We start from the raw sequence: 15065 nt of genomic DNA, 5'->3' as shown, positions 1-15065 counted from the left end.
GTTCTGTAGGTCCCTGTTCTATTCTGGTATAAGCTTCTAGACGTTCTCCTGGCTCACGAACCTTATCCCAGGCATTTAATGCTGCTTTCCTGCAAAGAGACAGTATATCGTCATCATATTCAGCCTGAACCTGTGGGTCAGCATAAATACCCTGACCAAGAAGCTTATCTAGAGGGGCTTCAAAACCTTCCTTTATGCCCTGACGTTCAAGGAGCTTTGCCTCTTCCCTTACCAATGCCTTCCACTGGATTTGGCATGAATTCTCAAGTACAGCTGTTACCAATATTTCCCAATCTGTGGGTGTCACCCTGTTAAAGGTTGCCCATGAATGTAATAGCTGTTTTACGTATGGGCTATGGAGACCATATGAGACAACTGATTCTTTAATATTCTTAAGATCCTTTGGCTGTATAGGTTGCCATTCATAAACCATTTGTCCATGAGGGTGTTTCTTAGAAGCTGGCTTTTCTACCATGGTAGCTGGGTATACTAATGGTGTACGAGTAACAAACTTAGAAGAATAGTCACGATACCTGGGTGGAGTAGGTGCCTGGGATTGGAGTGTTTCTGCTTCTGAGGCATCCCACTGATCTTTAAGCCTAGCAATGATATCCTTTTGAAAACTTTTAATCTCCTTAATCATAAAAGATTCCAAGCATGTTAGTGAATCTGTAAATTGCTCTAACTGCTCATCTACACGTTTTTCTAGGTCTTTCATACGATCATACTTAGACAGCGTCTGGATGGCATGGAAACTGCCTTCTAGGTATTGGAGTCTAGATTCCAGGTCATGATTTGCTGATTTTCAGTCCTCAGCAATCGACCATATGGACCTATGTAATCTGTCAGCCCTGTACTGTAAATTATCTTCCAAACATTCAAATCTAGACTCAAATTTCTGATCTGTTACCTTGGATGCTTCAATAACTGATTGAATGGCATTGTCCAATTCTTCAACCCTATGCTGGGTATTTTGCACCGTTGCGTCTAGTTGATGAGTAACATTGCCTATCTGAGTTTCTAGCTGGCTACAGATATTCTTTAGCTGGTCATGGTCTTCTGACAGCCTAGCCTCTAAGGCCTCAGACATGGAGGATCTCTCTGTGTTTATCTTATCATAAATACGCTGTATCTCATCAGACAGCTCTGTCTTTAGTGTATTGGACACAGAGCCAAGCTTATCATCCAATTTCTGTTCCACTTGCTGCACAATTGTGGTCTGACCTAATCTGTTTTCCAAAACCTCATTGCGTAAAGCTGTTATTTCCTGTAAGCAGGTGGTGAGGTTATTTCTGTCCCTGTTCCTGAGTTCTCTGGCTAGTAATACTATTTGTACCAGCAAGCTGACTGCCGTGACAGCATATAGGCCAATAATTGGCAAATTAGCATCCTCCTCATACAGTGAATTCACGTAATAAGCAAAAACAGTACCAATTTTAGCAAATGATAAATATTCCGCCATGATTTTACCTGATTTATACTCCAGATGCAGTAAATATATTTGACCAGCAGGTAGCACAGGCCTTCAGTTATTCCGAGGCGTTTGGCAGCAGTCGGTCAGCAGTGGAGAGAGGTCACGAATGTGCCTGCGCTTATCTTAGAGAGTATACGGCTTTTCAGCCACACCTTACAAAAGCGGCTGCACTTATCTTAGAGAGTATACGGCTTTTCAGCTTTGGCTTTCCCGTTCTGCGGCAAGGGGAAGCCTCTGCTGAAAGCCGAAACTTACTCACCTCTAGGCAGCTAGAAACTGGGTGGATGGCTCTGAGCAGCACGGCTGCCGTGGGTCAGCTGCTAGCCGGGAACGCCTGTGGAAAGAGGGTGCTTTCCGGGCCTAGGCGGCGGGCACGATGGAACCCACAGCCTGTCCCAAATGGGGTGTGGGTTTCCAATATCCCGCTTCTGACAACCAGATATAGTAGGTAATTACCAATACGGAGTCAGGTAGAAATATAAGGGTATTTAATAGGGAAAAGCCTTACTTACAGAGCGGACCAGCCAGCCGGTGGTAGTCTGTACAGCAAGAAGCAAAGAGAAACCGAAACCGAAAACGCAGTCCCCCTACTCACTCTGACCACGCCCTCACAAGCCCTCACGTACTCCTGTAGCCAGCCCCTAAGAGGGCGTGGCTACAGCTTCCCCTACATGCCAGAACCAATTATTTGCAAACTGAGTTGAGAATTCATGTCATCTATCTTTAGACAGTCATCAGAAATTGAGAATTCTGCCATAAATCCTTAGATCTAAATGGCTAACCCAAAATAGAGGAAGCAAACTTCTAAGCCTGCATCATTCATGCTGTTATAAACAGTATTTGAATACCACTTGGTCATCCAAAGATTGAAGACAACATGTGGAATTACTAACATCTGAAACAGTGTTGCAAAGTGGGTGATAAATGTTGTGATATTACTCTACTGATAATCCCTTTTAAGTCAGGGAAGTATGATTTCTACCCCACACTAACCAACGTGATTCTGACATTCACTTTTGTTTAAGAGGGTCTCACAGTTTTTCTTTCTTAGAAGATGTCACGTATTCCTATTCTTCCATGATTACTCCATACCTTTTCACTTTTCATAAGATTTAAGAAATAGTTCTTAGATGAAAGCCTGCTTTTGACTTGTGTCCTTTATATCAATGGGATTTTAACTTTTATTTTTGTCTTCCATGGCACTCAAATTTGTCCATTTGTAAAATTGGGTACAAATCATTTTACTACTCAGTAACAGGGAACAAAGTGAAGGCATCCCTATGATTCTTCTTCTGTAGAAAAAATATTGTGGACTTTGAGACAACAGGATAGTTTTGAATGCTTATAATGCATCTCTTGCAAATCAGTTTGCTCCAGATATTATATATTTTATAAGGTGGTTTTGGGAAAAAGTACCTGGTAACTGAAAACTCCAAATGTTTTCTGTGGGCAAGTGAGTGTCTCAAGCAATCATGTTTTCAAAGACATTGTTATCCCTCTGATCTCTAGTTGACCTTTCTGAATATGGTCATTTAGCATTGCACACAAGAGCCTCCCCACCTGAGAAAAATCAGAAACTTCAACTCTTGCAACAGTTGGGATCACTGTACAAGCATGAACATATAGCAAGTAATAAAATATAGACATGGATTCATCTGACCAGAACCCAATAAATATACTTGAAATTTTAGTATCAATTGCAGAGTAAAAGAAATTCTTGTGGAAGCATCATTACTCTGAAGACCAACTGTACTTCAGGATAATATTCTGAATTCTTTCTGGACTCACAAACTTTTGGATAATCATATGCATATCTGTAGCTGGGGACATAATGTGTAGCTAATAAGGCAGAGCCCAGTAACAAAGGTAACCTAGGATTTTCACCACTCTCAATGGTGAATTGGATTTCTACATACTTAAATAATATACATAAGGTGTTTCCTCCACCTAACAAGGGGATTCAGAAATATTCTCTTACCCAGTCTATTTTCAGAAGTTTTTATTCTGCCAAAGGAGATACGGAACACACTCAACAAAATGTCACATATGTTCCTCTTTGAAATAAGCAATCTTTTGTGTATATGTGAGAATTGCAGTCCTTTTCTTGCATTACAATCTTGCATTAGAACTTAAATATATAATCAAGGCAAAATCAAATTAGTGTATTGGCCCATCTGCACCTCAGAAAATTTGTTAATGACAAAAGATGATATTAAACAAACTTCACTGCTTACCTTTGCTTTACCTTCCCATTTGATATTACATACACATGGTGAATCTCCATGCATAATATCTAACTACACAGTCTGAAATCTCCACTCTCACTATTATTGTGTGTTTGAAGACACAGTTATTAATAACTGAAACGTTTGATTATACTGATGTGACATTGAAAGACCCTGGTACTCATAATGGGTCAAGTAGTAAATCAAAATTGTGAGAATCCACACTTTGTTCAATACCATGTAGGTTTGGTTAAACTTGGAATGTCCACAAAGAAAGCAATTTTGTACTTCCTCTTTGATAAATGATAAGAGCATGTTGAGGCTATTACGGAATTTGTAAGGATAAGAATCGTACAAATTGGAAAGAAGATGTGGACGTACCGACGGAGAGGTAATGTATTTGGATATGCAATATGCTGAAACAAATAACTCCCTTTTCCTTCTCAGATTAAAATTTGGCTTGCAACTCTTTGTAACTCTACATGTTAGCCTAGTACTATGCTTTTTTCTACTCTGCCTTACACAATTCCCTAATGAGAATTTTTCAAGAGTATTTTATGTATGCTATAATGTAGTTTACTCCAGTATCTACAGACTCATGAGGTAAGTTTCAGATATTCTTTGTATGGTAAATGCACATCCTAATTGTAAGTTCTCAGCACTGGAATCCACTCTAGTTAGAATTCACAGAACGCCAATAATAGTGAGCATATCGAGGGTGGGAAGCTACTGCCAGCAATCCAGTCACAAGAAGTATTGCAGTTTTTATTTATACTCTGAACTGGGTAGTTGACCACAAAACTAAGGAGCCAGTATGGTTAACACAGGAGCGCCAGCTTTTCAAAAACACTAAAGTTGATAATCATTGTCTTCCAAATTTCCCAAAAGTCATGGGTATCCTAATATGTGAAGAAATGCTAGATGAGGAAGCAGAGTTGGGACCCTTCTCTACTGTAGACTTCACAGGAAGAAATTCAACCTTTTCCTAATTTGATAGTAGTTTTCCTCCTTACCTGAAATGTATGTCCTTCATCAATGACAGTTTTGACAACTAAGTTTGACATTTACTTGGCATTAGATTTCCTCTATTAAAAATGATCTCACTATCAGCCCCATTAATAATGTTGAAAATTGGCGCTTAGTGAAAGATGCCAATTCTCCATTTGAACATTCAGATGGCACATTTTTACTTTGAATATAGTGCATCTCATGAGTTGCTCTTTTTATGAAATGATCATGACAATTTTGTCTTCTTAATTTAAGGAAACAATTGCTTATCTATAAGCCCAATTTGAGCCTTAATGCACTTGGTCTACTGTGGGGGACCAAAGTGTTTCCGATATGGAATATTTTGAGATTAATCATTGTGCCTCACTAAAAATGGAGCACCGGAAAGCTGTGGCCCATTATTGTATTGTTAATGTGAGTAGGGGTACTTTTGTTTACCATGGCCTCAAGGTAATATGCCTCCTCACTTGCATATCTACACACCTAAACATCTGACTAGGCCTGCACCTGGGCAGAGAGATCTGAGGTGTGAGTAACTTGTGAGGGGAGAGGGTTAGGAGTGAAGAGGCGAGTGGCCAGAGCAGAGAGGAGAACAAAGAGAGAAATGGTTGCCTCGTGGTATTAGCAGGATGGTTAAGAAACATCAGAAAAGATGGCTAATAAAGAAATGACTCTAGTTCTACAACATGGAACTGAGAGCTCTCTGAAGATGACAAGATGCCTGTGTTTGGTCTTTATCAACATAGGGTTGCTTGGAGCTTCCAGGTTCACACCCCCCCACTCAAGTCGAACCTAATGGACTAAGGCAGAGACATGCTGGGTCACAACACTCTACCAAGAGTGTCACAGTAAATGATGGTCCTCAAAGCCTGGGGCTTAAAGTATTACACCTTCCAAAATTTGCTCTCACTTCTTTCCCTTTCTTTCAAGTGACATAACACATATTCCTTCCATTAGCTTGCACAGCAAGGTAAATCCATAATTTCATGCTTTTCATGAAGATACTTTAGATTTACTCCCACTATCCAAGTTGATATTCAACAAATCTTCTAACACACAGGAACTTCAACAACATTTCAAATGTAAATATCTTCATAGAAGAAATTCTGAGACTGATGTCCTACAAGTATTGAACATTTGGAAGATGAATCTATTATACTCTTAATGTTTTCTTGGAATATGGTGCAGTACATTGGTCTTCCTCTACTTTATAACAAATTTCTGTCAAAGGTATCAAGAACCTCAAGTTACATTGCCCAGTTTACTTTCAGTTTTTCCTCTCTATACAATATGGACTTAAAAGTTCAACTTAAGTCCAAAAGTATTCTGATTTCTTGTAACCAATCAGGTCTCTGATGTATAACTGCCCCTTAAAGGATAAGAAAGACTCCTCTTGCACAATAGGCCTATAAGTATCTCACCAATTATGCTGAAGTATTTACAAATCAGGATGTGGGAGATTTCACATCCACTTCTCTTAAATTTTGTAACATTGGTTATATACACTACTCTGAAGGCATTAAAAATCTCCTTAGGTGCTCCAAAATGACTGGAAGTAGGGTTTCACCAAAAGGGTCCAAAAATATCCTCTTTTACCCTTTGTACTTCTATCTTCCTCCAACCTTAATTTAAGAAGGCATTTTCCTACTAAAAATGACTGCATACTTGCTTGATTTCATAAAAAGTTCACAGTCCTCAATGCACAAAGCAGTCTCATAAATTCTGTCTTCATAGGGAAACAGACCTATCAGTATTATCTAATTGGTTAACTACCGATTATAGTTTAAGAAATATTCCTTCTGCACAATAGTCCTTTTTGTATCTCAGCAATGAGGCTGAGGTATTTATAAATCATACCATGGAGAAGTCCCATAATCTTCTTATAATTATGGGAGCATTGTATATACACACTTCTATGAAGTCATTACAAATCTCCTTAGGTGCTCCAAAATCAATATAAATATTTTCTAAAAAATTTCCAAGAATATGCTCCTTTACCCTTTGTCCTTCCAACTATCTTTTGCAAAACTTAATTTAAGAATGCATTTCTCTACTAAAAATGACAGCATATATGCTTGCTTTCATAAAAAGTTAACAGTGCTCAATTCAAAAAGCATTCTCATAAATTGTATGTATTCTTTGGAAAATAGATTCTCAATATTATCTATTAGGGTGTCATTTTTAACTCAAGGGCCACTATGATGCTGCATTTTAATGCTGAATGGTCATCAGATGAGCTTTTTTCACAAAAGGCATTTACTTGTCATCTGATTCATGGTCATCATCTTTTTCCCAACTAAATGTAGGTACCAGTCATTCCATTCACCACAATTGACACCAAGAACACTGTATCTTAATGTACCAGGGCCAAATATTTTCAAGTAGAGCCCAGTCCTGAATTTTATTACCTTATGGTGGAAAAACTGGTGTGGGTCCCAACATTCATACATATGTCTGAACAGCTGAATAAACTTAAGGAAGAAATCTAATTGACAATGGAGTCTGTTTGCATTTCCCATATTCTATGAAGGTGTGAATAATATCTCAATTCTCTAGTAATTCTGATGATATATCTCCTCTGATTTCATGATCCCAAAACCTCCCTCTCTGAGACTGGGATATATTGAGCCACTACATATGGGGATTCCAATCTGCTTCCTCAATTCATTGTGTCTAAAATATGCATCTTCAATCTATTGGATGCCCAAATCACATGCTTTTCCCTTGAGCATTTAGAACTTTCTCATAGAATGGTCTCTACCCCCAATCTCTATCCAAGTTGACCTTTATTTTCATCAAGGAGATCTCAGACTCTCTTCTCAGCCTGGTGTGACCAAAGGAAATTGAGACATTCTACTTTTCATTAAGGTAACATTGTTCTACTCTATTTTGTGGCAGCAGAACCATATTTTCACCTTAAGTGCCTTTAGATCATTTGCCATTTCTCTGTTGAGAACTCTCTATTTAGTTTGGTACACCATTTTAATTGGATAATTTGTTGTTTTGGTTACTATATTCTTGAGTATTTTTTATTTATTATCGATATCAGGCCTCTGTCAGAATTGGGGATATTGAAGATCTTTTCACATTCTGTAGGCTGCCCTTTTGTCTGGTTCCCTATATCCATTGCCTTATAAAAGCTTCTCATTTTCAGGAGTTCCCATTTATTAATTCTCAATCTCAATGTCTGTGCTAATGGTGTTATGTTAAACAAGCCAACTTTTGTGCCAATGCATTCAATTATACTTCCAATTTTCTCCTGTAGGTTGTTCAAAGTGACTGGTTTTACATTGAGTTCTTGATCCATTTGGAGTCATATTTTGTGCATGGCAAAGGATAAAGATCTATGTGCAAATCTACAAGTCAGGATCCAATTTTGCCAGCTCCATTTTTTAAAAATACTTTCGTTTTTTTTTTTTTCATTGTATGGCTTTTCTTCTTTGTCAAAAATCAGATTTTTGTAGTCGTGTGTATTAATATGGGGGACATTGATTAAAAAAAATTTGGTTTACCTCTAAGTTTTTGTACCAATACCAAGCTGCTTTCATTGCTGTAGTTCTATAGTGGACCATGAAGCCAAAGATCGATCACCTATTTTAGTTATTTTATTTTACAGATTTTATTTGTTTTATGATTTTCCACAAAATATTGATTATTCTTTCAAGTTCTGTAAAGAATAGTGCTGGAAATTTGGTGGAGATTGCATTGAATCCACAGATTGCATTTGAAATGATTTCCACTTTTATTGTTTTTATCCTATCTATGAAATAGTGTGGAACATCATTCAAATTTTTGATATCTTCTTTAGTTTCCTTCTTTAAAGAATTGAATTTCCTGTAATACAGGACATTAACTAGTTCAGCTAGTGGTAGCACAAGATACTTTCTTTTGTTTGTGGTTATCAGGAAGGGATATTTTTCTCTATTTTATTCTCCGCCCATTTATCATATATATTTGCATATGTATATATTCATACTACTGATTTTTTAAATAAAACTTGCATGTTCTCCCATGCATAAATTTTTAAAAGGCTTTAAACTCTTAAAATATAAATATTTTTTAAAGTAATGGCTAAAAGTGTTTTTTAATGTTGGAAATTTTATAATTATTGGTATTTAACATGGCATTTTTCAAGATATATTCTGTTCATGTTTATCACAATTGAATACATTTGATTAATATTTTGATCATATGAAATATGATCATTAGCTTCAATTGCCTAAGTATTTTATAAACATTATGTTCAAGTAGTATCCATTAAGGCTCACTATCACTTATGTTTTGGTTAAACAAGTGAAATATTAATTTATGAAAGTGATATTTTTTGTTTCAATTTTTCTGAAGTGAATGGAAATAAAAACATTACATTATATGTTTATCTCAAATGAAAAGAAATTTGACTCATTACAAAAATAAAAGAGGATCTTCAAATGCCTTCCAGGTTGTGATGCTGGTGACCATCAGGTCACCATTTCCTGAACTATAACCCCAAGACCTCAGTGAAGAGCTCCACACAGCAGCAAGTCATTGGTGACAGGACAAGGCTGAGAATGCCAGAATAGACATACACATGCTGGAAGGAACTCTCTGAGTCTTGCTCCACTGCACTCTTGGTTCCACCTCTGCCCTGCACACTCTGCTTGAATTGAGTGTGGGTTGGGCTTGGGCCTCAACTCCCACTAGCACCCACCACTTGGATCTTTCTTGGCCTCCAACCTCAATTAGAGTGAACTCATGCTGGCCAGAATGACAACCATGAGTCGTCTACACATCTAACTTTGTCCCGCTCCTCCATGCCTCCCCTACACTAATCCTTCAAAACCAGGGGAACATTTTGTGCTTCCATTCAGGTTTAAAGGAAAAGCATGTTAAATGGGCCTCAAATATGAGAAATACATTAACAATAGAGTTTATTATGGGGGAGGAGAGGGAAAGTGGGTGAGAGATGAGAAGAAACAAGAAGGTAAGTGGAAGAGCAGAGAGTAGAAAGGAAGAGGAAAATAAGAAACCAAGAGAGTTAAAAGTGAGAGACAGATTACATAAGCCAGGGTTTCTGTCAATTACAAGGGTGCTTTACATCTGCCTGCAGACACATGGGAGCCTGGGCTGAGCAGAGTTCTGCCTGAATGAATTCTACCAGGTGACCTTGGCAGGCTAGTATTATGCCTGAAACTTTCATTCCCACATTTACTTTATATTAAAATGGTGGAATGTTAGAGGGGATACACTGGAGAATAAGGACATCAAGGTATCAAGAATGCTTGACCTGGGGGCATTGGCCACTTTAGGGGGACCTGAGAACACTGGGGTGCTGCAATGTCCTGAGGTAGCTGGTAGCTCCATCACAGTCCAGTCTGTATTAAACTTGCCAGCAACTGTTAGAACTGGCGAGATGTCAGCAGCATAGAAGACAAGGTTAAGTTAAGAAAAAAAATGTTTAAGTACTGGTATTGGAGTGGAGGAATATAAGATCAGGGAGTGGTTCCTGAGGGGTCACAAGATGAGGGAAGAGAGTCTGGAACCAGGGAATAGTTGAATACTATTTACTTGGGGTGAATTTGACATGTTTGGATTTGTACAATTCAGTTCCCTTGAATATACATGAATTCTTTGGGTTTGTGAAAAACATAAATTTTGGATCCATTAGGAGGCTATTTATGTTAGAAGTGACTTGGCAGAAATCATTAGTATTTTGAAACAGACAGATAACTTTAGGACAATGAAAAGCACCTTAATTTTGAGCTGCAGTCATTGTATACTGTTATATACTGCTTGGTAGTCTTTCAAAGTTGGATCAGTAACTTATTAGAACTTTATTGATTAGTTTTACAAGTATGAACAGAATCAGAATGAAAAAGAGGAATCTGGATCATGTTTCATTCTTTGGAATGTAATGTTAAAGTTAAAATCCTTGTTCCTGAAATATGTTCTGTTTTAAGTTGGCAAATCTACTGGTTGTTAAAAGCATCAGAGTTCTTGAGAAGGATAACATTTTACCTAAGTCAATGATGAGAGAGTGAGAGAGACTCACTGGCTGGCCCCATGGACACCCAACACCAATGTCCTCCATGGCTGTTAAGGACATCTGCCTCCTGCTGATAGCATAGGACTTCTGGATCAGATAATAACTTTAGGAAGGCTTGCCTTCAGTTGGCCAAAGCAGCATAGGGAAATTAGCTTCCACTTTCCTCTTGTCTAGGATGTGAAGATTCCATTGCAGCAGTTGAGGAGAAAGGCAGGGTTGCTATGGAGATCCTTCATTGCCACCAGTATTCTTGGAGGAAATTGGGTGGAGCCAGAGGGTGGCCCTTCTCTGTGATGGAAAGCATTTTAATAAAACATTTTAAATGTTATAACTTCTAGTTCTCTGAAACTTGAAAGGCTGTCTGTCTATTTTATATATTTCAGCAGACAAAAGTTGCCTTTAATGGCTTACCTTAAGCACATAAGTGACTACAGATTAGTGTTAGATCTGTCTGGGAAGCTGGATGTCAAATGAGAGAGACTGTGTAGGGATTTATCACTCACTGTCTTCCAGCCTGACTGTCACCATTTCTAACTCGGTAAGTAAGAGTTACACATTTTAAGGACAAAGTATTAGATAAAATGCCCTTTGATAAATGAATCTTTACATGTAGAAACAGCTTGGAGGATGGACTTGGAGGTATAAATATTTTGATCATTTGAAATAGACATTTATGACTTTAAATGTTTATCATCATTTAAGATACATACCAGTTAAATTTAAGTTGCATAGAGACTTACCTCAAATTTTTAAACATGTAAAAAAAATCTAAATGTACAACTGAAATATAAAAATGTGTGAGTGAAAAAACAAGAAGCCTTAAACTTTCACAAAAATATGCAAGAAACTTAGGGTTGTCTCCATTTTCAGAACTTCAGCATATGGAATGTACCTATGTGGACAGCAATCAACTGCAATAGTGTAATGATGCATTTACTTACATGTGTAGTAGACTGAAGCCATAGTATGTTACTGTGGGGAAGCAGATGTAAAAGGAGTTAAAGCCAGAGAGATTGACTTGTGCCTTCTGCCTAACTCCAGGAGGACATATTTTGAGGTCATAAGTGGGTGTGGTTGGTTTAGAATTTGAAGATGTAATATATTGTAATACAGATGATAAGTATTTCCTGGCAAATGTGACAGAAATGTCTCTGCCCATATCATGGGACCAAGAAACAGGGAGCAACTATGATGCAGTTTAGCAACTTGGATTTTAATATCCTAATGTCTGTGCCATTGTACAACATTTTGTCCCCATACAATGGAGTTGGTTCTCTAAATGATCCTATGACAAAAAGTTTAGGCATTTCCAAGCAATAGGAACTATTAACCAACATGAGTTACATAATCCCACTAAATATCATCGGTGAAGGGCTTGCTCCAAATCTATTCTTAGGAAAGTTTCTCTTCCATAAGAATTAAAACCATATTGAGTATTGACAATTTAGTACAGCACCCCACTTTTTAATTGAATTATTGGTTGTTTTGGTTACTATTTTGTTAAGTTCTGTTTATATTTTAGAGATCATCAGTTGGCTACATTTGTGCTTGGTGAAGAGGTTTTCCCATTCTGTGAGATGGTGTTTTGTCTTGTTGACTATTTCTTTTGCCTTACAATATCATATCAGATTCAGGAGGCCCCAATACTGAAATTTTGATCTGAGTGTCTGTGCTACTGTTATGTTCAGGAAGTGGACTGCTGTACAAATTCTTTCAGTTTTACCCCCCATTACACTAATAAGAGGTTCAGTGTGGCTGGATTTATATCAAAGTCTTTGATAGACTGGGACATTTTCTTGGTCAATAGAGGAGGCTAATGGGTAAAAACCACTAAAGAAATTGATAAACATCCATAGCCATCAGGGAAATGTAAATCATAATAACTCAGAGATATCATCTTAAGCTGCCAGGATCGCTACAGTGAAAACACCATGGACAGTTTATGCTGGAGAGGATGTTGAGAAAGGGGAATGTTTCTCTGTTGCTGCTGGGAATGAAAAGCTGTACAACAATTTTGGCAGTTAGTATGGAAGTTTCTCTAAAAATTGTATATCAGTGTATATCACCATTTAGCTATTCCTCTCTTTGGCATGTAACCAAAGCATGTACATTCATACTGCTTGCACATCTATAGAGATATGTTCATAACAGCAATATTTGTAATAGCACAAACCTGGAAACAACCAAGATGTCCCTCGAAAAATGAATGGCTAAAGAAATTGGAGTACTACTAACTGGAAATACACAATCCATAACTGGATGGAAATAGAAGAAACCATCCTAAATGACGTAACCCATATAAAGAAAGACAAACATGTTATGTACTCAGTAATGTATGCATATTAGACATAGGGCAAATGATAACTAGTCTACAATACACAACTCCAGAGAAGGTAGGAACAAGTAGGAATCTAATGATGAGAGAAAAGGCACAATATCTCCACAATATTTGGGAAAATGGGGAAGGAGATGGTAGGAAAGTGAAAGAGCATCAGAGAAGAGTATGGGATAGGAGAACATGAGGGACCAGATAGATTTATTAGGGGAAAGAATAGATGAGAGGTAAAAAAGAGATGGGTTTGTACAGGAATCAATTGTAGGTTTAAAAAATATGGCACTATTGAAATGTCCAGTAATCCACAAGGATAATCCCAACTATCAATCTAAGCAATAGTGGAGTAGCTAACATAAATGCACTTCCCCTATAATATGATACCATCCTAGAGCCTTCATCCAGTAGCTGGTGGAAGCAGAAGAATACACACAAAGATAAAGAATGACATGATTTCCAGGAAATTAGTATAAGAATGGGAGGAATGATGAGCAAATGTGTAAACATCAGGCTGGAGAAACACAGAGATACAACTGTCCTGACCAATGGGGAGCTCACCCACCCAATTCTGACAAAGGGGAACCATCATCGTACCATAGGTTTATTCATATCCATTTCATTGGAAATTATTTTTCATTGGAAAATTATTTCACAAACTTTTATTATCAGGTATTAAGTGTCTGTAATGTTGAGCTGTGTTTCATGTTTGCAAAATTGGGAGAGATCCTCTTTTCATATACAATCTATTAGCCTGTGTATTTTTATAAATATATTATGTCCACTGATATCAAGAAATATTAATGACCTGTGATTATTAATTCTTTTTATTTCTTTTTTATCAGTTTATTTTTATATTTCAATTTCATTCCTCCTCCTGTCCTGCTGCTACCCACTGTCAACCCCTACCTGTCATTTGCTCCTAGGAGCTACTAAGGCCTCCCCTCTAGGAAATACCCTAAGTCTAGTTATTATCTATTTGACGCAGGACCAAGGAAACTTTCTAGCCACTGTTTCCCCTTGTCGAAGGTTGACCAAGCTATCTTTCTTTAATGAATATGCTCCAAAAGTCAGTTTTTGCATTATAGTTAGAATTTGGACCCACTGCTATTGACCATATATTGTCTGACAATCACCATTGTTACCTGAATTAAGGAGTGGAGTACAGTCCGATGTGGGTTCCCTCCTTTTTGAACCAGAGCTTCATCTCATCACTAGCTCGGGTCAGCTGATTCTGTGGGTTTCCCCATCAAGGTCTTCTTTCCATTCTTCATAATATTTCTCTTTTATCACTTTGAATTTACTCCAGGAACTTAGCAAAATATTTATTGTTGGATTTCTGCATCTGCTTCAATCTGTTTCTGCAAGAGGTTTGTAGCATGTCCAGGGTTTTTGAGTGTAGGCTAGGTATCTTTTGCTTTATTTAATCTATCTACTTATAAGTGAGTTAATGCTATTTTTTTTGTTTCTTGGATACCTGACTCATGATAGTTTTTTAGTTATGTGCATATGCCGATGAATTTTCGATGTCCATTTTTCTTACTGCTGAGTAGTACTCCATTGGATAAATGTACCATATTTTTTTAAAAAATCCGTTTAGCAGTTGATAGGCATTCAGTTTGTTTCCGAGATCTTGCTGCTATGAACATAGTTGAGCAACTGATCTTGTGGTATAATTGAGCATCCTTTTTGTAAATGGTTTCACATGTGTGTGTGTTTTCTGGAAGCTGTATAAGTAAATTTTGAGATGGAAGAAGCAAAAAATAATTCCTTACAACTTACAGATAGACTATTGTGATAAGGAGAAGGCAAAGAAATGTGTAATTGAGGTCAAGCTTGTGTGGGATTCTGTTACTTTTTGGGTATTGTGTCATACCTTAATATCATTATTTTGCCTGGCAATCACAATGTGATTCTTTCTCTCCATAATATGGGAATAACAAGTAGAGAACATTTGAGAAGCACAGTGTTCATAGGATAATATGATATCCTATACATGTGTCC

Source organism: Cricetulus griseus, unplaced genomic scaffold (assembly GCF_003668045.3).
Source record: "Cricetulus griseus strain 17A/GY unplaced genomic scaffold, alternate assembly CriGri-PICRH-1.0 unplaced_scaffold_3, whole genome shotgun sequence".
NCBI lineage: Eukaryota > Metazoa > Chordata > Mammalia > Rodentia > Cricetidae > Cricetulus > Cricetulus griseus.
This window is presented reverse-complemented; position numbering follows the sequence as displayed.